General features: G+C 42.2%; 1 long non-coding RNA gene across 1 annotated transcript; it reads left to right on the forward strand.

Moving 5' to 3' along the window:
• Positions 1-716: 716 nt before the first annotated feature.
• LOC134577194 (uncharacterized) lies at positions 717-25,369 on the forward strand. The gene is made up of 6 exons (XR_010085955.1): positions 717-764; positions 7,367-7,409; positions 13,955-13,987; positions 23,918-23,992; positions 24,647-24,690; positions 25,062-25,369. It is a non-coding gene; the product is annotated as an uncharacterized LOC134577194 (long non-coding RNA).

Below are 25,369 nucleotides of genomic sequence, written 5' to 3' on the forward strand. Positions count from 1 at the left end.
TAATGATTAGATTCCATCTAATGTTCCCGGCCCTCCCTGATTCTCCTATTCACACGTCAAGGTCCTATCTGAGATGTTTGTGTCAGTTTGCAGGATCCCAGATCAGAACTTTAAAAATGGCAATCAATTTCTTTATTATACGTGGATACTGCCAGAACAAATATTTGCTGTTTCTACCTGGTTTTGTTTAAAACGTTTCTTGTTTTGTTTTTTTGTTTGTTTGTTTTTTAACTCGAGGAGTGTTGGGTTTTAGTTTGTAGAATACAAATGTGTCCACTCTAATTCAATCCTCAGCAAAGATAAGGTGTTATAAGAAATGTATTCTATATAATGAATAACTAAATACTTTATTGAAACATATATGTATACGTTTCCTTTGAATTGTACAATCTAGGCCAGTGCCTGGTTAAATAGATAAGCGCTATGTTTCCGTTTCATTTCATGGGGAACTAATGCTTATCCAAGCATAATAAAAGCCCTTTTCTAATGTTTAATTACATTATGCAATAATTAAGTGTACGACAATAAGTCGAATTGTTTCGTATTACCTGTGAGTCTGGATAGACTGTATTATTTTTCTTGTTTTGTGTTTTTGCCGTGTTTTGCTCTGGGATGCTGAGAGCAGCTCCTGGCTGGTCAGATCTTGTGTTTTGTTTATATTTTCATTTGTTTTCCATTAATAAAATCTCTGAAATACAGAGAAACTCGAGGAGAGACGGTGACACATCGCTGGGGACACTCGTCAGTTCAACATGACTTCTTTGGTAAGAAATCTCTCCGACCCTCTTAACTGCTTTTGAGGTTTGAATACCAAGGATTACCCCACGTTTCCTGCTGTTACCCACACACTTTGTGCAGTTTGGCCCATTTCATTTTCATTTAGATTTTTAGATTTTGCAACTTTTATTGTTTTGTTTTGCTGTAATGATCCAACACACTTTATCCCAGTATTGTTTTTCACAAACTGGCTGCACGTTCCAAAATGTATAATCTGACACGCTAGATCCCTTTAAATGTATAATTTACTTGTCTTTACCCGTGTGTCTCACTTCCTTAATTCCAACTCTCTCCTTGACCCTCTTCAGTCTGGCTTCCGCCCTCTCCACTCTACTGAGACCGCTCTTATCAAAGTGACTAATGACCTAATCTCCGCTAAATCCAAAGGTCACTACTCCATATTAATTCTCCTTGACCTCTCTGCTGCCTTTGACACAGTTGATCATTCTCTCCTCCTTCAAACTCTTCAATCACTCGGTCTCTGTGACTCTGTCCTCTCTTGGTTTTCCTCCTATCTCTCCCAACGCTCATTTAGTGTCTCCTTTTCCAAGGATACCTCCTCCCCTCGCCCTGTCTCGGTTGGAGTTCCCCAAGGCTCTGTCCTTGGTCCCCTTCTATTTTCTCTTTATACTGCCTCTCTTGGAAAACTTATTGCCTCTTTTGGATTCAACTACCACCTGTACGCTGATGACACTCAGATATACCTCTCCTCACCGGACCTCTCCCCGGCCGTCCTGCAACGTGTCACTGCTTGCCTCTCTTCCATCTCTGACTGGATGTCGTCACGCTTTCTCAAACTTAACCTCTCTAAAACTGAACTCCTTGTCTTTCCTCCTCCTAATACTGATCCTCCTCTCTCACTCTCCCTTCAAGTCAGTGATATCCACATAAGTCCATCCCTACAAGCGCGCTGTCTTGGCGTCATACTTGACTCTGGTCTCACCTTTGAGTCTCACATCCAGTTTGTTGCCAAGTCCTGTAGGTTCCAACTCAAAAACATAGCCCGCATCCGCCCCTTTCTTACGCAAGATGCTACCAAGGAGCTTGTCCATGCTCTAGTAATTTCCCGCATGGATTACTGTAACCCTCTCCAGATTGGTCTCCCCAAAAGCCGTACTGCCCCGCTACAGTCTGTAATGAATGCTGCAGCTAGACTGATTTTCCTATCCAGTCGGTCCTCTCACACCTCGCCCCTCTGCCAGTCCTTACATTGGCTCCCTGTATCCTATAGGAGTCAATTCAAAGTGCTAACCCATACATTTAAAGCACTGAACAATTCCAGCCCCTCTTATATCTCTTCACTGATCCAGAGGTATGCCCCTCCTCGGACCCTCCGCTCTGCCCGCGACCACCTCCTGACCGCTGCTCGCACCCGTACGGCCAACTCACGCTTGCAGGACTTCTCACGGGCGGCTCCTCTCCTATGGAATAACTTGCCTACTGCCATCAGACTCTCCCCTAGTCTTCAATCATTTAAGAAGGGCCTTAAATCCCATCTCTTCAGGAAAGCGTATGGCCTCCCAGAGTAATCTCTCCCTTACATACCTGTCCCTATGGGATAGTGCTTTGCTCTCTCCTCCAGCTCTGCTTCACTCCTACTTGATATTTCCTATCCTAATGTTTCTAATACCCCACCTCCTATAGACTGTAAGCTCATTTGAGCAGGGTCCTCTTCAACCTATTATTCCTGTAAGTTTTCTTGTAATTGTCTTATTTATTGTTACATCCCCCCTCTCAAAATATTGTAAAGCGCTACGGAATCTGTTGGCGCTATATAAATGGCAATAATAATAATAATAATAATAATAATCTGACACGCTGGATCCCTTTAAATGTATAATCTGACACGCTGGATCCCTTTAAATGTATAATCTGACACGCTAGATCCCTTTAAATGTATAATCTGACACGCTAGATTCCTTTTAAATGTGTAATCTGACACGCTAGATCCCTTTAAATGTATAATCTGACACGCTGGATCCCTTTAAATGTATAATCTGACACGCTAGATCCCTTTAAATGTATAATCTGACACGTTGGATCCCTTTAAATATATAATCTGACACGCTAGATCCCTTTAAATGTATAATCTGACACGTTGGATCCCTTTAAATGTATAATCTGACACGCTGGATCCCTTTAAATGTATAATCTGACACGCTGGATCCCTTTAAATGTATAATCTGACACGCTGGATCCCTTTAAATGTATAATCTGACACGCTGGATCCCTTTAAATGTATAATCTGACACGCTAGATCCCTTTAAATGTATAATCTGACAAGATGGATCCCTTTAAATGTATAATCTGACACGCTAGATCCCTTTAAATGTGTAATCTGACACGCTAGATCCCTTTAAATGTATAATTGATCCCTTTAAATTATACGCTTTCTGTACTACGTTTATCAGGGAATGGTGTGTAAATGTTTTGAATAAAATGTTTGACAAGCGTAGCGTATGGAAATATTTTTCGTTCTCTTCATTAACTGATGTCCTACAGCAGCAAAAACACGTTTTAAATCCGAGACACAGAATAGAATGTTTAACCAGCCTATCTGGTCACAGCTTCGCCTATAAATCCTCCCAGTATTACTGATTCCTGCTCAATCCTTGCTGCTCTGGTAAAGAGAAATGTTATGGTGACAGCAGGCGTTGCTACGTGGGGGATTGGGGATATTAGTGCTTTTTTGACTTTTGCAAAGCAGCCACCCTTTATAGAAAGAAAGATCAGTCATGCCAGAAGTGATTGCTGGGGAACAGATCATCGATGCACACTGCTCTATTAGTTAGGTAGCATGGCAGGATCACACCATGTTTCCGGCTATTCTTTTTTTGAGATCTTGGAGAATATCATCAGCTTGCTGTATTCATAGGTAGAGAGCAGGGGAGATAGCATAGACAGCAGGAGACATAACATAGACAGCAAGGGACATAGCACAGACAGCAGGGGACATAATATAGACAGCAGGGGACATAGCACAGACAGCAGGGGACATAACATAGACAGCAGAGGACATAGCACAGACAGCAGGGGACATAGCATAGACAGCAGGGGACATACCATAGACAGCAGAGGACATAGCATAGGCAGCAGGGGATAGTACATAGATGGCAGGGGACATAGCATAGACGGCATGGGACAGTACATAGATGGCAGGGTACATAGCATAGATGGCAGGGTACATAACATAGACAGCAGAGGACATAGCACAGACAGCAGGGGACATAGCATAGACAGCAGGGGACATAACATAGACAGCAGGGGACATAGCACAGGCAGCAGGGGACATAACATAGACAGCAGAGGACATAGCACAGACAGCAGGGGATAGTACATAGATGGCAGGGGACATAGCATAGACGGCATGGGACAGTACATAGATGGCAGGGTACATAGCATAGACAGCAGGGTACATAGCATAGACAGCAGGGGACATAGCATAGACAGCAGGGGACATAACATAAAAGCAGGGGACATAGCATTGACAGCAGGGGACATAAAATAGACAGCAGGAGACAGTACATAGACGGCAGGGGACATTGCATAGATAGCAGGCAGGGCCAGATTAAGAGCCCAGTGGGCCTGGTGCTGACAATTATGACGGGCCTAATTACAGAATCTTATCGACCAAAAACAGTAAAACACTCCCAAGCGTCATGTATCTGATGGAGATGGTGCTGGAGAGAAAGAAAACAGCAGCTATAAGAAAACACATACCCTAGGCTAATCTCTCACTAATTTATGTTTTCATCTTTCAAGTAAATCCATAACCCCTAACCGCAGTGTCCAGTCAAGCAGGAAGTCAATGGGCACGGTAAAAGGGTGGGCTACTGACACAAATCACGTAAACTGCCAAAAGGGGTGAACATGCCCAAAAAGAGGACATGTCTGCCCAAAGAATTAGAAGGCCAGCCTGGCATGAATGCATGTCAGGCTGCCTGCCAATCATGCAGCTGGCCAACTAAGGGCATACTATGCAGACAGCACCCTGAGCTTGGCATAAATGCATCTAATGATGCGCTCGCTCAAAGCTTTCTAAGGACTGTCCCCTAGCACTCGCTGATCCACTTGTCTCCTTACCTTCTTACTAGCAGGCAGAAGCTCCTGGTATATAGTCTGGGACAGAGAAAAGCTGTATGTAGTGAGTGTAGAAGAAAGGGAACCTGTCACAGTGTTAGAGAGACCAAAGTCAGCATTACCTTAAAGGATCACAATAGGGTCAGGAACACAAACATGAATTCATGACCCTATAGTGTTAACACCACCATCTAGCCCCCCTGGGCCCCTCATGCCTCCATAAATATAGCAAAATCTTACTGTATTCAAGCCTGAAGCTGTACCTCTGCATGCTGTTAGACTCAGAAAAACAAGCAGTCTCCTGACATCATTAGAAGTGGTGGCCTGATCCAATCACAGTGCTTCCCCATAGGATTGGCTGAGACTGACAAAGAGGCAGATCAGGGGCAGAGCCAGCATGATTCAAACACAGCCGTGGCCAATCAGCATCTCCTCATAGAGATGAATTGAATCAATGAATCTCTATGAGGAAAGTTCAGTGTCTGCATGCAGAAAGAGGAGACATTGAATGTTTGGATGCATTTTAGGCAGCCATGGCCCAGGAAGGATCTCTAACATCCATCTAAGGAGTGGCCAGTGAAGTTATCACTAGGCTGTAATGTAAAGACTGCATTTTCTCTGAAAAGACAGTGTTTACAGCAAAAAGCCTGACGGTAATGATTCTACTCACCAGAACAAATTCAATAAGCTGTAGTTGTTCTGGTGACTATAGTGTCCCTTTAACTATATTCATTGTCAGCCAGTCCACACAAGTTTTGTTCCCATACATCCCTCTTAAGTTTCCATACTTAAGTAAGAGTATGTGAAAAGTAGTTAGGGTTGCCACCATTCTTGGAACAACACACCTGCCTTGCTAATTTGCATAATTAAATATGTATGGGTGACATCACATGATGTAAATCACAAGGAGTGACATAAGAGAAAATGCTGTAAAATCACCCAAAAAAATCTTAGTTTGATTCTGCAGTATAGATGGATTCCTCCCAGTGCCCCCATGTCTGTCAGTGCCCTCATGACTCAGTGCCCACATGTGTCGATTACTCCAGGTCTCAGTGTTCCTATGTATCAGTGTCTCAGTGCCCCATGTCTCCCAGTGTCCCCTAGTGTCGTGTCCCCAGGTCTCCCAGTGATCCTATGTATCACAGTGTCTCAATGCCCCATCTCTCCCTGTGTCCCCATGTCACTAGGACACTAGGAAGACGGGGAGACCCTTGGTCACGGGGAGACCTAGGGACACGGAGACACCAGTGACACTAGGAGACTAGGGGACTCTGGCTGGGACACATGGGAACACTGGGAAAATAGGGGACACTTGAAGACATGGGAACACAGACACCAGGACCACAGACACTAGGGACACTAGCTTGGAGACATGGGGACATTGAGACACTTGAGGAACTGGGAGACATGGAGGTACTAGGAGACATGGGGACAGGGAGACACTGGCAGACTGGGGGCACTGGGAGACTAGGGGGCACTGAGACACCAGGGACACTGGTTGGAAGACATAGGGACACTGTGTCCCCATGTGTCTCTGTGTCATAATGTCTCCCAATGTCCCTTAGTGTCTCAGTGTATGTCTCCTTGCAGCCTTTCCCCCCATCCCTTACTTCCCTGAGCGGTAGTCTGTCTCTGCAGGGTGGGAGCTGCTGTCTGGACTCTCTGTAGCAGCACCCCTGCAGATCAGTGAGTATAGATAGGCAGGGAGGGATATGCTGGAACTTCCTATCCCTGCCTGTCTCCACACACAGCGACCCCTCCTGGCCAGTGCTGGTATTGCAGAGTAATCTCTTGTTTATACTGAGAAAAATACCAGCATTTATATTGCCAGTATCACTGCAATATTGGCACCAGCCAGGCAGCCTCAAATACTGGCTGTGCCAATAAAATAAAAGCCAGGTGGAATGCCTAAGAGTAGTGTGTGAAAAAAAAAAGAATGTAAAAAAAAAAAAAAGATTTAAACTTTTTTTTTTTAAATCAATGGGCCTATTCCATGGGCCTGGGCCTGGAGCTGCAGCTCTATCAGCCCCTATGTTAATCCGGCCCTGATAGCAGGGGACATAGTATAGACAGCAGGAGACAGTATATAGATAGCAGGGGACATAGTATAGACAGCAGGAGACAGTATATAGATGGCAGGGGACATAGCATAGACAGCAGGAAACAGTATATAGATGGCAGGGGACATAGCATAGACAGCAGGGGACATAATATAGACAGCAGGGGACATAGCATAGACACGAGAGGACATATCATGACACGCCATCTTTCTGTTAGAGTAGGGGTCACTGGGTTTTCCCTTGGGTTGAAGCTCTGGGTGTTTGTGGACCCTATCAATGCCTTTTATAGTGACAGTGTTATTAATTAATATATAGAAATGAATACTTGTTGTCAGAGAGCCCGGCATATAAAAGCCCTAAAATATATAAAGAAAGTGAAATTAATTGTCCTTGTTGGTACTGGCTCCTGTCCATCCAGCAGATCTGATACACTGTTTGTCTTGTTTCAGGCCGGCCTGAGTCACGTCCTTTTAATTCTTGTCCTTTGCCAAGGTAAGAGTCAATATGCAGTCCGTAGAGTGTATCCCCTCTCCCAACACGTTCATTCATTACTGCCATAGGCATATTAAGTATTTATTATTTATACAAAGAACTAGACATCGATTCCACATTAGCAGTTTACTCTTGATTCTATTAAATAATAATTAAACTATTTTAATTACACTAAACAGACACAAGCAATCTGCCACAAAATGTCTATTAGTATACAAACAGTTACTTGTATTAGCAATCTTCACCGATACATATCATACATTGCCTTCACCCTCGGACCCTCAACCAACTCCACAAGTCTTTCCAGAAGTGACCTAGAAATGAGAAAGCTGGAACACGACGATGGAAACCCCTACAAACATGCCATTAATAAACTTCTTCAATCCTAATTTCAAATCTACCATAACATTGGGAATAACAACAATATACTGGGATACAACTTTTACTTCTAAATGTGACAATGGGGATTTATTTCTTGAAAGAAAAGAAGGTAAAGCACTTACACAAATTCAAGGTATTCCTCTGAAATATCTCGAAATGGTCTGTCACCTACAGAAACTCGAATCGGTCTGTCACCTACAGAATCTCGAATCGATCTGTCACCTATAGAATCTCGAATCGGTCTGTCACCTACAGAATCTCGAATCGATCTGTCACCTATAGAATCTCGAATCGATCTGTCACCTACAGAATCTCAAATCGGTCTGTCACCTACAGAATCTCAAATGGTCTGTCACCTACAGAATCTCGAATCGATATGTCACCTACAGAATCTAGAATCGGTCTGCCACCTACAGCATCTAGAATCGGTCTGTCACCTACAGAAACTCGAATCAGTCTGTCACCTACAGAATCTAGAATTGGTCTGTCACCTACAGAATCTCCAATCGGCCTGTCACCTACAGAATCTAGAATCGGTCTGTCACCTACAGAATCTCCAATCGGCCTGTCACCTATAGAATCTAGAATTGGTCTGCCACCTACTGAAACTCGAATCGGTCTGTCACCTACAGAAACTCGAATCGGTCTGTCACCTACAGAATCTCAAAATGGTCTGCCACCTACAGAATCTAGAATCGGTCTGTCACCTACAGAAACTCGAATCGGTCTGTCACCTACAGAATCTAGAATCGGTTTGTCACCTACAGAATCTAGAATCAGTCTGTCACCTACAGAATCTCGAATCGGTCTTTCACCTACAGAATCTTGAATCAGTCTGTCACCTACAGAATCTAGAATCGGTCTGTCACCTACAGAATCTAGAATCAGTCTGTCACCTACAGAATCTCGAATCGGTCTGTCACCTACAGAATCTAGAATCAGTCTGTCACCTGCAGAATCTCGAAACGGTCTGTCACCTACAGAATCTCGAAACGGTCTGTGACCTACAGAATCTCGAAACGGTCTGTCGCCTACAGAATCTAGAATCGGTCTGTCTCCTACAGAATCTCAAAATGGTCTGTCACCTACAGATTCTAGAATCGGTCTGTCACCTACAGAATCTCAAAACGGTCTGTCACCTACAGAATCTCGAATCGGTCTGTCACCTACAGAATCTAGAATCGTTTTGTCACCTACAGAATCTCGAATCAGTCTGTCACCTACAGAATCTCGAATCGGTCTTTCACCTACAGAATCTTGAATCAGTCTGTCACCTACAGAATCTAGAATCGGTCTGTCACCTACAGAATCTAGAATCAGTCTGTCACCTACAGAATCCCGAATCGGTCTGTCACCTACAGAATCTAGAATCAGTCTGTCACCTACAGAATCTCGAAACGGTCTGTCACCTACAGAATCTCGAAACGGTCTGTGACCTACAGAATCTCGAAACGGTCTGTCGCCTACAGAATCTAGAATCGGTCTGTCTCCTACAGAATCTCAAAATGGTCTGTCACCTACAGAATCTCGAAATGGTCTGTGACCTACAGAGTCTCGAAACGGTCTGTCGCCTACAGAATCTAGAATCGGTCTGTCTCCTACAGAATCTCAAAATGGTCTGTCACCTACAGATTCTAGAATCGGTCTGTCACCTACAGAATCTCAAAACGGTCTGTCACCTACATAAACTCGAATCGGCCTGTCACCTACAGAATCTCGAATTGGTCTGTCACCTACAGAATCTCGAATCGGTCTGTCACCTACAGAATCTCGAAATGGTCTGTCACCTACAGAAACTCAAATCGGTCTGTCACCTACAGAATCTAGAATCGGTCTGTCACCTACAGAATCTCGAAATGGTCTGTCACCTACAGAAACTCAAATCGGTCTGTCACTTACAGAATCTAGAATCAGTCTGTCACCCACAGAATCTCGAATCGGTCTGTCACCTACAGAAACTCAAATCGGTCTGTTACTTACAGAACCTTGAATCGGTCTGTCACCTACAGAATCTCAAATCGGTCTGTCACCTACATAATCTAGAATCGGTCTGTCACCTACAGAATCTCGAAACGGTCTGTCACCTATGGAATCTAGAATCGGTCTGTCACCTATTCTGTCACCTTCCCCTTTCAATACTTCCCCTAACTCTTCTGTTCTATGTTCATTTGCACCCGCTACAGTGGAAGAGGTTTCTGCTCTGCTCCAGTCCTCCTGCCCCACCACCTGCTTCCTAGATCCAATTCCCTCGCATCTCATCCGTACTCTTCTTCTCTTTCTCCACCTCTCACTAAAATTCTCAATCTCTCTCTCCTCTGGCATATTTCCATCACCCTTCAAACATGCAACTGTAACCCCAATTCTAAAGAAGCCCAACCTTGACCCTAACTCCCCTTCCAACTACCGTCCTATCTCGCTACTGCCTTTTGCATCGAAGATCCTTGAAAGAGTTGTGTATGCAAGATTATCAGACTTCCTTGAGTCTAACTCTCTGCTAGACCCGCTTCAGTATGGTTTCCGCACTAAGCACTCTGTGGAAATGGCACTGACCAAAGTATCCAATGATCTACTCGCTGCAAAATCTCGTGGTCACTACTTTATCCTAATTCTCCTTGACCTGTCTGTGGCTTTTGACACTGTCGATCATCAACAGCTTCTTCTCATCCTCAGCAATATTGGTATACAAGATATTGCTCTCTCCTGGTGCTCCTTCTACCTCTCCCAGCACTCTTTCAGTGTTTCTTTCTCTGACTCTGCTTCTTCTCCCCAACTCCTCTCTGTTGGTGTCCACCAAGGTTCAGTCTTTGGTCCCCTACTGCTATGGTAAACTCATTAGCTTCTTTGGCTTCCAATATCATATCTATGCGGATGACACGCAAATCGACCTGTCCTATCCTGATCTCTCCCCTTCTCTCTTGACTAGTGTCTCTGACTGCCTTTTTTGCTATTTCTAACTGCCCACTTCCTTAAACTCAACTTGACCAAAACTGAAATTCTAGTCTTTCCTCCCTCAAGTGTTGCTACTCCTGTGTCTGTCTCCCTCCAAGTCAACAGTGCTACCATCTGCTCCACCATGCAGGCTCACTGCCTAGGTTTTCTCTTTGACTACAACCTCTCCTGCACGCCTCATGTTCAGTCTTTCGCCAAATCCTGTTGTTTCCATCTCAAAAACATTGCACGCATCCAGTGGCGTACATACCGGGGTCGCAGGGGTCGCGGCTGCGACCGGGCCCGGCCCACCAGGGGGCCCGGCCGCCCTGCGACCCGGTATGTATGTCACTGGGCCAGCCTCTTCTCCTGGGGGGCCCAGGAGCCGGCCACCTCCGGGCCCCCCGAGGCTGGCCCTGCTGTCATCCGGCTGGCCGGTACTGCGGGCGCACGAGGGAGCACTGTCTCCTGGGTGCTTCCTCTTCAGCTCCCTCGCGCACCGCACTGAAACCGGAGCCGGAAGATGACGTCATCTTCCGGCTCCGGCATCAGTACGCGGCGCGCGAGGGAGCTGAAGAGGAAGCACTCAGGAGACAGTGCTCCCTCGCGCGCCCGCCAGCCTGCCTGCCCACCGGGTGACCGTCCCCCAGGAGCCCAGCAGCACCACTGGACCCCAGGGAATCCCCTCAGCTCTCCCACAGGTAAGGAGGCTGGGGGGATTTAAAAAAAAAATGTGTTTGTGAGTGTTAGTGTTAGTGAGTGTGTGTTAGAGTGTGAGTGTATGTTAGTGTGTGTTTGTGAGTGTATGTTAGTGTTAGTGAGTGTGTGTTAGAGTGTGAGTGTGTGTTTGTGAGTGTGAGTGTATGTTAGTGTTAGTGAGTATGTGTTAGAGTGTGAGTGTGTGTTAGAGTGTGTTAGTGTTAGTGAGTGTGTGTTAGGGTGTGAGTGTGTGTTTGTGAGTGTATGTTAGTGTTAGTGAGTGTGTGTGAGTGTGTGTGTGTGTTTGTGAGTGTGAGTGTATGTTAGTGAGTGTGTGTTTGTGAGTGTATGTTAGTGTTAGTGAGTGTATGTTGGTGTGTGTTTGTGAGTGTGAGTGTATGTTAGTGTTAGCGAGTGTGTGTTTGTGAGTGTGAGTGTATGTTAGTGTGTGTGAGTGTATGTTAGTGTGTGTGAGTGTATGTTAGTGTGTGTTTGTGAGTGTTAGTGTGTGAGTGTATGTTAGTGTGTGAGTGTGTGTTAGAGTGTGAGTGTGTGTTAGTGTGTGTGAGTGTGTTAGTGTGTGAGTGTATGTTAGTGTGTGTGAGTGTGTGTTAGCGTGTGTGTTAGTCTTAGAGTGTGTGTGTGAGTGTATGTTAGTGTGTGTGTGTGTTAGAGTGTGTGTTAGTGTGTGTGTCTGTTACTGAGTATGTTTGTGTGCATCTGTTAGTGAGTGTGTATGTATGTCTGTCACTGAGTGTGTGTCTGTCAGTAAATGTGTGCGTCTGTTCATGAGAGTCTGTGTGTGTGTGTCTTAAGCACTTACCTTTCTCCAGTGCCGGACTCCCTTGGCGCTGGGAATCTCTCCGCCTCTCAGCTCCGAATACGCATGCGTGGCAAGAGCCACGCGCGCATTCAAACCGCCCATAGGAAAACATTATTCAATGCTTTCCTATGGACGTTCAGCGTCTTCTCACTGTGATTTTCACAGTGAGAATCGCAGAAAATCCTCTAGCGGCTGTCAATGAGACAGCCACTAGAGGTTGGATTAACCCTCAGTGAAACATAGCCGTTTCTCTGAAACTGCTATGTTTTCAGCTGCAGGGTTAAAACTAGAGACCTGGCACCCAGACCACTTTATTGAGCTGATGTGATCTGGGTGTCTGTAGTGGTCCTTAAAGTGTATGTGTTTATGCATGCACTGGCGTACATACCGCGGTCACACAGGTCGCAGCCCTGCGACCCGGTGCCCGCCGCCATGTGTTGCGGCGCGCGGGGGGGCCCACGGATCAGTTTTCGCACCGGGGCCCCATGGGTTGTGTGTACGCCACTGCACGCATCCGACCCTACTTAACACCAAATGCTACTAAGGAGCTGGTCCATACTATTGTCCTTTCTCGCCATGACTACTGTAATCCACTTCTCAGTGGTCTTACGTGCTCCCAGCTTGCGCCGTTACAGTCCATAATGAATGCGGCAGCGAGGCTCATCTTCCTGTCCGCCTGCACCTCCCACGCCTCACCCTTCTGTCAGTACCTACATTGGCTTCCTGTAAGATATAGGGCTCAATTTTAAATTCTGGTTCTTGCTTTAAAATCTCTACATAATGCTGCTCCCACCTATCTATCCTCACTAATACAATAATAAAATGTCCCATCGAGGCACTTACGCTCTGCTGAAGACTTACGTCCATCTTCTGTCCATATTCCCACCTCTGATGCTCGCCTTCAAGACTTCTCCAGGGCTGCACCATTCCTGTGGAACTCACTTCCCTCCTCCGTTAGATTCTCACCCAGTCTCCACTCCTTCAAAAAAATCCATTAAAAATCCACTTCTTCTTAAAAGCGTATCAATTAAACTGTTAATAGCTCCCGACTGATTCCTCTCTTGCAACTGTCATTAGTCTAATACTATCCTTACCTTTTGTGTAAACTCACTGAGCAGGGCCCTCAACCCCTCTGTTCCTGTGTGTCCAACTTGTCTGGTTACAACTACATGTCTGTTCGTCCACCCACTGTAAAGCGCTGCGGAATTTGTTAGCGCTATATAAATAATAATATATGTATAATAATAATAATTAGTGTAGGACCCACTGATATTGGGGTACTGTGATGTTATTAGGGTAGTACCCACCAATATTGGGGTACTGTGACGTATTTAGTGTAGGGCCCACCGATATTAGGGTACTGTGAAGTAGTGGTGGACTTGACACAACATGGCCGTATGTTTTGTTTGTTTGCTGAGATCGGTGATTCTAAGTAACCTTATAGAATTTAGAAATGTATGTTATGAGTGTGCTGTTCCTGAATCTGTATTATGATAATAATTATAAGTGATCCTTCCAGGCCTCTCAGGAAAGCCCTGCTAACAGTAAAACTCCTTATTATCTCAGCAATCATTTTCAATCAGAACACAAAGAAATACACCTCATGGAAGACTATTTTAATAAGGAAATATTATAGTTATAGAACAAACTTAATGGTTCTCTATAAAAAAAGATATCAAATACAAATGATCTGCTTCTATCCCTCCCTGTGCAGGATCCGCGGCAGAATCGGACCCCTTTCACTATGGTGAGTTATGTTAATAAGAAGGTTTCAATGTTTCATTTAAAAGAAAGAAAGTGAGTGTGCCCAGGGACGGCCTTAGGGGTGTGCGAGCTGTGTGGCCGCACAGCTGGCCGGGATGTAAAAAAAAAAATTGTGGCGGGGTGGGGCTTCCTGTGCGGCGGGGGCTGAGCTTCCGTGCGGCAGTGGTGGAGCTAAAAGTGCTGGATAAGTGCAGGAATGAGTCCCTGCTTCCCCCAAGAAACAGTCTCCAGGAGCTGCACTGCCTACACAATGAACAGAGGTAACTATGTGTGATTGTCAGTGTGAGTGTGATTGTCAGTGTGTGTATGACTGTCTGCCTGCCTGTGTTTGTGTGACTGCCTGGCCTCTGTGTGTGTGGATGTCTTCCTGTGTGTGAGTAATATATATTTGCATGTCCCTACAGGCTTTTCAACGTAAACACTGACTTTTCAGAGAAAAGGCAGTGTTTACATTGCTTCAAAGTGACACCGCTAGTGACAGTAACTCAGACGGTCACTAGAGGTGCTTCCTGTGTCAGTGCACCTACATTCAGGGCCTCCACACTATGGAGGCGCTGAACGTTCCCCATAGAGATACATTGATTCAATGCATCTCTATAAGGAGATGATGATTGGTGTAGCGTTTTGCAGCCAATCCAATGGCAAAGCATTGGATTGGCTGAGATCATCAAGCTTGATGATCTCAGCCATAGAGGCAGGGCCAGTCGAGGGGAGACCAGCACGCTGCGTGGGGTAAAAAAAAGGTGAGCAAAATCACTATTTTTAAACACACATATACACCATGACAGACACAGAAACATACATATACCATGACAGATACACACCCCATGACAGACACACACCATGACACAGACAGAACCACACACACACCATGACAGACCATGACACAGATATACCCACACACAAACCATGACACAGACAGACACACACACATATACCATGACACACACACCATGACACAGACAGACACACACCCCATGACACAGACACACACACCATGACACAGACACACACACCATGACGGACAGACACACCATGACGGACATACACACACACCATGACAGACATACAGACACACACACACACACACCATGACAGACACACCCACACACACCATACAGACAGACACCATGACACAGACAGACAGACAGACACACATATACCATGACACACACACCATGACACAGACAGACACACACCCCATGACACAGACACACACACCATGACACAGACAGACAGAGACAGACAGACACACACACACACACACCATGACAGACACACACACATACAGACACACATATAGAGAGGGGTTTCGCCACCCAATCAGGAAAAAGGGCACAAAACCCCGTTTGAACGTGTGCTTCTTCTCCGATTGGTCATCTGCGCCCTGCAGCGACCAATCAGCACTCACTCTTGCCAACCAACACAGACGGCATGGAATTCCATGCGCCCAGCGGGACTCTGCGGCTCAGACCGACTCACAGCTCCAGAGATTCCCTGCTGGCGCGCGTCCCTCTTTCTGGTGGATATCCCCCCGCAGGTATCCTAGCAGGTATCCTAGCCTCGTAGCTCCCAGGTAGGGGTGGAAACAGTGACTATAGCTTTGTTGTGAGAGGGTAGGGCTCTGAGACAGTGTGAGTATGCCGGTTCAGAATACGAATGCTGCCCCTGGTTGGCGTTCGGTTATACGAACTGGCGGCCACCCAGGAGAAGCACACGCTGCTAGTTTGCCTTGCGGTTTGCGTTATTCACACCTCGTTATGAGGTGAGAACCTGTTTAAATAGACATCCTAAATGAGGTGTCGGGGTGGTCGGGAAACAGGTAAAACCCAGGAATACAACACAATTACATATAGATACATGGGGAAACACAGAGTACAATGGAAAATCATGTTAATAACTATTGGGAACACAAAATAAAAGGACAACATGCAAATTTTCAGTGGGCATGGCACTTACTGGCGGTGGCCCGCTACACCCTGTATATCTGGGATATAGCTCATTACTAACCCTGTATATCTGGGATATAGCTATTTACTAACCCTGTATATCTGGGATATAGCTATTTACTAACCCTGTATATCTGGGATATAGCTATTTACTAACCCTGTATATCTGGGATACAGCTATTTACTAACCCTGTGTATCTGGGATATAGCTCTTTACTAACCCTGTATATATGGGATATAGCTATTTACTAACCCTGTATATCTGGGATACAGCTATTTACCAACCCTGTATATCTGGGATACAGCTATTTACTAACCCTGTATATCTGGGATATAGCTATTTACTAACCCTGTATATCTGGGATACAGCTATTTACTAACCCTGTATATCTGGGAGATAGCTATTTACTAACCCTGTATATCTGGGATATAGCTATTTACTAACCCTGTATATCTGGGATATAGCTATTTACCAACCCTGTATATCTGGGATACAGCTATTTACTAACCCTGTATATCTGGGAGATAGCTATTTACTAACCCTGTATATCTGGGATATAGCTATTTACTAACCCTGTATATCTGGGATATAGCTATTTACTAACCCTGTATATCTGGGATACAGCTATTTACTAACCCTGTATATCTGGGATATAGCTATTTACCAACCCTGTATATCTGGGATACAGCTATTTACTAACCCTGTATATCTGGGATACAGCTATTTACCAACCCTGTATATCTGGGATATAGCTATTTACTAACCCTGTATATCTGGGATATAGCTATTTACTAACCCTGTATATCTGGGATATAGCTATTTACTAACCCTGTATATCTGGGATACAGCTATTTACTAACCCTGTATATCTGGGATACAGCTACTTACTAACCCTGTATATCTGGGATATAGCTATTTACTAACCCTGTATATCTGGGATATAGCTATTTACTAACCCTGTATATCTGGGATATAGCTATTTACTAACCCTGTATATCTGGGATAGAGCTATGTACTAACCCTGTATATCTGGGATATAGCTATTTACTAACTCTGTATATCTGGGATATAGCTATTTACTAACCCTGTATATCTGGGATACAGCTATTTACTAACCCTGTATATCTGGGATACAGCTATTTACTAACCCTGTATATCTGGGATACAGCTATTTACTAACCCTGTATATCTGGGATACAGCTATTTACTAACCCTGTATATCTGGGATACAGCTATTTACTAACCCTGTATATCTGGGATATAGCTATTTACTAACCCTGTATATCTGGGATACAGCTATTTACTAACCCTGTATATCTGGGATATAGCTATTTACTAACCCTGTATATCTGGGATATAGCTATTTACTAACCCTGTATATCTGGGAGATAGCTATTTACTAACCCTGTATATCTGGGATACAGCTATTTACTAACCCTGTATATCTGGGATATAGCTATTTACTAACCCTGTATATCTGGGATACAGCTATTTACTAACCCTGTATATCTGGGATACAGCTATTTACTAACCCTGTATATCTGGGATATAGCTATTTACTAACCCTGTATATCTGGGATATAGCTAGTTACTAACCCTGTATATCTGTGATATAGCTATTTACTAACCCTGTATATCTGGGATATAGCTATTTACTAACTCTGTATATCTGGGATATAGCTATTTACTAACCCTGTATATCTGGGATACAGCTACTTACTAACCCTGTATATCTGGGATATAGCTATTTACTAACCCTGTATATCTGGGATATAGCTATTTACTAAGCCTGTATACCTGGGATATAGCTCTTTACTAACCCTGTATATCTGGGATATAGCTCTTTACTAACCCTGTATATCTGGGATACGGCTATTTACTAACCCTGTATATCTGGGATATAGCTATTTACTAAGCCTGTATACCTGGGATATAGCTCTTTACTAACCCTGTATATCTGGGATATAGCTCTTTACTAACCCTGTATATCTGGGATACGGCTATTTACTAACCCTGTATATCTGGGATATAGCTATTTACTAAGCCTGTATACCTGGGATATAGCTCTTTACTAACCCTGTATATCTGGGATATAGCTCTTTACTAACCCTGTATACCTGGGATATAACTATTTACTAACCCTGTATATCTGGGATATAGCTCTTTACTAACCCTGTATACCTGGGATATAACTATTTACTAACCCTGTATATCTGGGATACAGCTATTTACTAACCCTGTATATCTGGGATACAGCTATTTACTAACCCTGTATATCTGGGATACAGCTATTTACTAACCCTGTATATCTGGGATACAGCTATTTACTAACCCTGTATATCTGGGATATAGCTATTTACTAACCCTGTATATCTGGGATACAGCTATTTACTAACCCTGCATATCTGGGATATAGCTATTTACTAACCCTGCATATCTGGGATATAACTATTTACTAACCCTGTATATCTGGGATATAGCTATTTACTAACCCTGTATATCTGGGATATAGCTATTTACTAACCCTGTATATCTGGGATATAGCTCTTTACTAACCCTGTATATCTGGGATATAGCTATTTACTAACCCTGTATATCTGGGATATAGCTATTTACTAACCCTGTATATCTGGGATACGGCTATTTACTAACCCTGTATATCTGGGATATAGCTATTTACTAACCCTGTATACCTGGGATATAACTATTTACTAACCCTGTATATCTGGGATACAGCTATTTACTAACCCTGTATATCTGGGATACAGCTATTTACTAACCCTGTATATCTGGGATACAGCTATTTACTAACCCTGTATATCTGGGATACAGCTATTTACTAACCCTGTATATCTGGGATATAGCTATTTACTAACCCTGTATATCTGGGATATAGCTATTTACTAACCCTGTATATCTGGGATATAGCTATTTACTAACCCTGTATATCTGGGATATAGCTCTTTACTAACCCTGTATATCTGGGATATAGCTATTTACTAACCCTGCATATCTGGGATATAGCTATTTACTAACCCTGCATATCTGGGATATAACTATTTACTAACCCTGTATATCTGGGATATAGCTATTTACTAACCCTGTATATCTGGGATATAGCTATTTACTAACCCTGTATATCTGGGATATAGCTCTTTACTAACCCTGTATATCTGGGATATAGCTATTTACTAACCCTGTATATCTGGGATATAGCTATTTACTAACCCTGTATATCTGGGATATAGCTATTTACTAACCCTGTATATCTGGGATACAGCTATTTACTAACCCTGTATATCTGGGATATAGCTATTTACTAACCCTGTATATCTGGGATACAGCTAGTTACTAACCCTGTATATCTGGGATATAGCTATTTACTAACCCTGTATATCTGGGATACAGCTAGTTACTAACCCTGTATATCTGGGATATAGCTATTTACTAACCCTGTATATCTGGGATATAGCTCTTTACTAACCCTGTATATCTGGGATACAGCTATTTACTAACCCTTTATATCTGGGATATAGCTATTTACTAACCCTGTATATCTGGGATATAGCTATTTACTAACCCTGTATATCTGGGATATAACTATTTACTAACCCTGTATATCTGGGATATAGCTAGTTACTAACCCTGTATATCTGGGATACAGCTATTTACTAACCCTGTATATCTGGGATATAGCTATTTACTAACCCTGTATATCTGGGATACAGCTATTTACTAACCCTGTATATCTGGGATACAGCTATTTACTAACCCTGTATATCTGGGATACAGCTATTTACTAACCCTGTATATCTGGGATACAGCTATTTACTAACCCTGTATATCTGGGATATAGCTAGTTACTAACCCTGTATATCTGGGATACAGCTATTTACTAACCCTGTATATCTGGGATATAGCTATTTACTAACCTTGTATATCTGTGATATAGCTATTTACTAACCCTGTATATCTGGGATACAGCTAGTTACTAACCCTGTATATCTGGGATACAGCTATTTACTAACCCTGTATATCTGGGATACAGCTATTTACTAACCCTGTATATCTGGGATACAGCTATTTACTAACCCTGTATATCTGGGATACAGCTATTTACTAACCCTGTATATCTGGGATATAGCTATTTACTAACCCTGTATATCTGGGATATAGCTATTTACTAACCCTGTATCTGGGATATAGCTATTTACTAACCCTGTATACCTGGGATATAGCTATTTACTAACCCTGTATATCTGGGATACAGCTACTTACTAACCCTGTATATCTGGGATATAGCTATTTACTAACCCTGTATATCTGGGATATAGCTATTTACTAAGCCTGTATACCTGGGATATAGCTCTTTACTAACCCTGTATATCTGGGATATAGCTCTTTACTAACCCTGTATATCTGGGATACGGCTATTTACTAACCCTGTATATCTGGGATATAGCTATTTACTAAGCCTGTATACCTGGGATATAGCTCTTTACTAACCCTGTATATCTGGGATATAGCTCTTTACTAACCCTGTATATCTGGGATACGGCTATTTACTAACCCTGTATATCTGGGATATAGCTATTTACTAAGCCTGTATACCTGGGATATAGCTCTTTACTAACCCTGTATATCTGGGATATAGCTCTTTACTAACCCTGTATACCTGGGATATAACTATTTACTAACCCTGTATATCTGGGATATAGCTCTTTACTAACCCTGTATACCTGGGATATAACTATTTACTAACCCTGTATATCTGGGATACAGCTATTTACTAACCCTGTATATCTGGGATACAGCTATTTACTAACCCTGTATATCTGGGATACAGCTATTTACTAACCCTGTATATCTGGGATACAGCTATTTACTAACCCTGTATATCTGGGATATAGCTATTTACTAACCCTGTATATCTGGGATACAGCTATTTACTAACCCTGCATATCTGGGATATAGCTATTTACTAACCCTGCATATCTGGGATATAACTATTTACTAACCCTGTATATCTGGGATATAGCTATTTACTAACCCTGTATATCTGGGATATAGCTATTTACTAACCCTGTATATCTGGGATATAGCTCTTTACTAACCCTGTATATCTGGGATATAGCTATTTACTAACCCTGTATATCTGGGATATAGCTATTTACTAACCCTGTATATCTGGGATACGGCTATTTACTAACCCTGTATATCTGGGATATAGCTATTTACTAACCCTGTATACCTGGGATATAACTATTTACTAACCCTGTATATCTGGGATACAGCTATTTACTAACCCTGTATATCTGGGATACAGCTATTTACTAACCCTGTATATCTGGGATACAGCTATTTACTAACCCTGTATATCTGGGATACAGCTATTTACTAACCCTGTATATCTGGGATATAGCTATTTACTAACCCTGAATATCTGGGATATAGCTATTTACTAACCCTGTATATCTGGGATATAGCTATTTACTAACCCTGTATATCTGGGATATAGCTCTTTACTAACCCTGTATATCTGGGATATAGCTATTTACTAACCCTGCATATCTGGGATATAGCTATTTACTAACCCTGCATATCTGGGATATAACTATTTACTAACCCTGTATATCTGGGATATAGCTATTTACTAACCCTGTATATCTGGGATATAGCTATTTACTAACCCTGTATATCTGGGATATAGCTCTTTACTAACCCTGTATATCTGGGATATAGCTATTTACTAACCCTGTATATCTGGGATATAGCTATTTACTAACCCTGTATATCTGGGATATAGCTATTTACTAACCCTGTATATCTGGGATACAGCTATTTACTAACCCTGTATATCTGGGATATAGCTATTTACTAACCCTGTATATCTGGGATACAGCTAGTTACTAACCCTGTATATCTGGGATATAGCTATTTACTAACCCTGTATATCTGGGATACAGCTAGTTACTAACCCTGTATATCTGGGATATAGCTATTTACTAACCCTGTATATCTGGGATATAGCTCTTTACTAACCCTGTATATCTGGGATACAGCTATTTACTAACCCTTTATATCTGGGATATAGCTATTTACTAACCCTGTATATCTGGGATATAGCTATTTACTAACCCTGTATATCTGGGATATAACTATTTACTAACCCTGTATATCTGGGATATAGCTAGTTACTAACCCTGTATATCTGGGATACAGCTATTTACTAACCCTGTATATCTGGGATATAGCTATTTACTAACCCTGTATATCTGGGATATAGCTATTTACTAACCCTGTATATCTGGGATATAGCTATTTACTAACCCTGTATATCTGGGATACAGCTATTTACTAACCCTGTATATCTGGGATACAGCTATTTACTAACCCTGTATATCTGGGATACAGCTATTTACTAACCCTGTATATCTGGGATACAGCTATTTACTAACCCTGTATATCTGGGATATAGCTAGTTACTAACCCTGTATATCTGGGATACAGCTATTTACTAACCCTGTATATCTGGGATATAGCTATTTACTAACCTTGTATATCTGTGATATAGCTATTTACTAACCCTGTATATCTGGGATACAGCTAGTTACTAACCCTGTATATCTGGGATACAGCTATTTACTAACCCTGTATATCTGGGATACAGCTATTTACTAACCCTGTATATCTGGGATACAGCTATTTACTAACCCTGTATATCTGGGATATAGCTATTTACTAACCCTGTATATCTGGGATATAGCTATTTACTAACCCTGTATCTGGGATATAGCTATTTACTAACCCTGTATATCTGGGATATAGCTATTTACTAACCCTGTATATCTGGGATATAGCTATTTACTAACCCTGTATATCTGGGATACAGCTATTTACTAACCCTGTATATCTGGGATATAGCTATTTACTAACCCTGTATATCTGGGATACAGCTAGTTACTAACCCTGTATATCTGGGATATAGCTATTTACTAACCCTGTATATCTGGGATACAGCTAGTTACTAACCCTGTATATCTGGGATATAGCTATTTACTAACCCTGTATATCTGGGATATAGCTCTTTACTAACCCTGTATATCTGGGATACAGCTATTTACTAACCCTTTATATCTGGGATATAGCTATTTACTAACCCTGTATATCTGGGATATAGCTATTTACTAACCCTGTATATCTGGGATATAACTATTTACTAACCCTGTATATCTGGGATATAGCTAGTTACTAACCCTGTATATCTGGGATACAGCTATTTACTAACCCTGTATATCTGGGATATAGCTATTTACTAACCCTGTATATCTGGGATATAGCTATTTACTAACCCTGTATATCTGGGATATAGCTATTTACTAACCCTGTATATCTGGGATACAGCTATTTACTAACCCTGTATATCTGGGATACAGCTATTTACTAACCCTGTATATCTGGGATACAGCTATTTACTAACCCTGTATATCTGGGATACAGCTATTTACTAACCCTGTATATCTGGGATATAGCTAGTTACTAACCCTGTATATCTGGGATACAGCTATTTACTAACCCTGTATATCTGGGATATAGCTATTTACTAACCTTGTATATCTGTGATATAGCTATTTACTAACCCTGTATATCTGGGATACAGCTAGTTACTAACCCTGTATATCTGGGATACAGCTATTTACTAACCCTGTATATCTGGGATACAGCTATTTACTAACCCTGTATATCTGGGATACAGCTATTTACTAACCCTGTATATCTGGGATATAGTTGATCTATTCATTGTATATGAAGCCACCAATTGTCTATGTATGTAGAATAAGTGTTTATTTTGTGTTAGTGGTTTTTCCATTATTTTAATGTAGTTAACAAAAGCATTGGTGGTCTGTTCCATATTCCAGTAATAATCAATCATTATTAGACTCTGGTCCCTGTATCTTCACAGATTACAAGACTCTTCGCACCGGGGGTCTGATCTTCGCTGGATTGATGCTTCTGTTGGGATTGGTCGTCCTTATAGGTATGTTTATCCTTTTTTACTATTCTTCATTCATTATGATCAGTTAGTGAATGCATCCTGGATGCAGACAAATCTGGTTCGGCCGGCTCACTAGAGACTTGTTTTGATCCGTATTTCAATTCAGATTTGGGCCAATCAGGTGATCAGACATATTCCTGTATTCTGAGAAATGTAACAAAATCATGGACCAATCAAAATGCGCAATGGTCGAGCATATTCATTCCGGTCATAAGTCTGAATTCCGCCCGCAGCGCAAAAAGAAAGTGATGATCGATGGGAAAAAAAGATGACTGGTGGCGGGAGGGGAGCGTCTAAATATTGATTTTTGATCAAGTGAGAAGTGAACAATACAGCGAAAATAAAAAATAGTGATAATTAAGTCAAATGTATATATTTCATAAATATCTAATATGTAAATATATAAATATAGATTTTACTGAATCACAAAACAAACACACGTGATAATTGCTGGTCCAGTTCGTTTGCTGATGAGACATCGTGTGACACTTCAGATTACAGAATTCAGCTGACCTGCGACCGCCCAGTTTGTTTGAGCTGAATACACAAGTCTAATACAAACCCACTTGTTTATATCTCTCTCTTTTTCCCTGTCTCAAAAATAAATCTAATAAGTGTTATTTTATTCCCTTTCAGCTGACTTTAAATGCCTTAAACGCAGTAGAATACAATCGACATAGGTAAGAGGACTAAAATGTGGTCTAATTGCTAAATTGACTGAAATGGCGGTTATCGAGGGAAAGCGGCACTTCCAGAAGTTAATTCATAGTTTCCTCTAAGTTTACGTTTTGATACTTAGAACACTGATGGCGACTATTTGTTAATGAAGCTCCTGCCAATGATCCAGATACCTGCTATAGTGCATTCGGGGGTCTGCACAAACACGAGTTGGTGTAGATTAACTTTGACTATTTTTACCTGAATTGTGTTGCCTTGCTCCTGCCCACATTGACATATTGGACTGTGATATGGTTTACATTTCCACCTTGTACCTTGTTTTCACATTAATATTTCTATTTATTATACATTTATTTGCTTCCTATATCTACAGAGACACAACGTATTTGGTTTGCCTAGAGAAATCCTGGAAAATCTCTTCAGATAGAGATGTTGGATGACGTCCAGGATGTGACCATCCAGGGTCGCAGGGAGAGAGGGAATTCTATATTTATAATAATGTTCCAAGTCTTTGGTTTATAACTGGTCCTGACTGGATTTACCAGACTGCAAGGATGAGATTGGAGATTCGGTCCCAGATCAAGAAATTGTATCCATTCATTGCAATCTCCCCATCAGAACTCACATTAATCAGAGCGTCCCTCCAAACGTTTATAGAGTCCAGTGGATAGCTGTGATGAG

The sequence above is a fragment of the Pelobates fuscus genome, chromosome 11, assembly GCF_036172605.1.
Source record: "Pelobates fuscus isolate aPelFus1 chromosome 11, aPelFus1.pri, whole genome shotgun sequence".
Classification (NCBI taxonomy): domain Eukaryota; kingdom Metazoa; phylum Chordata; class Amphibia; order Anura; family Pelobatidae; genus Pelobates; species Pelobates fuscus.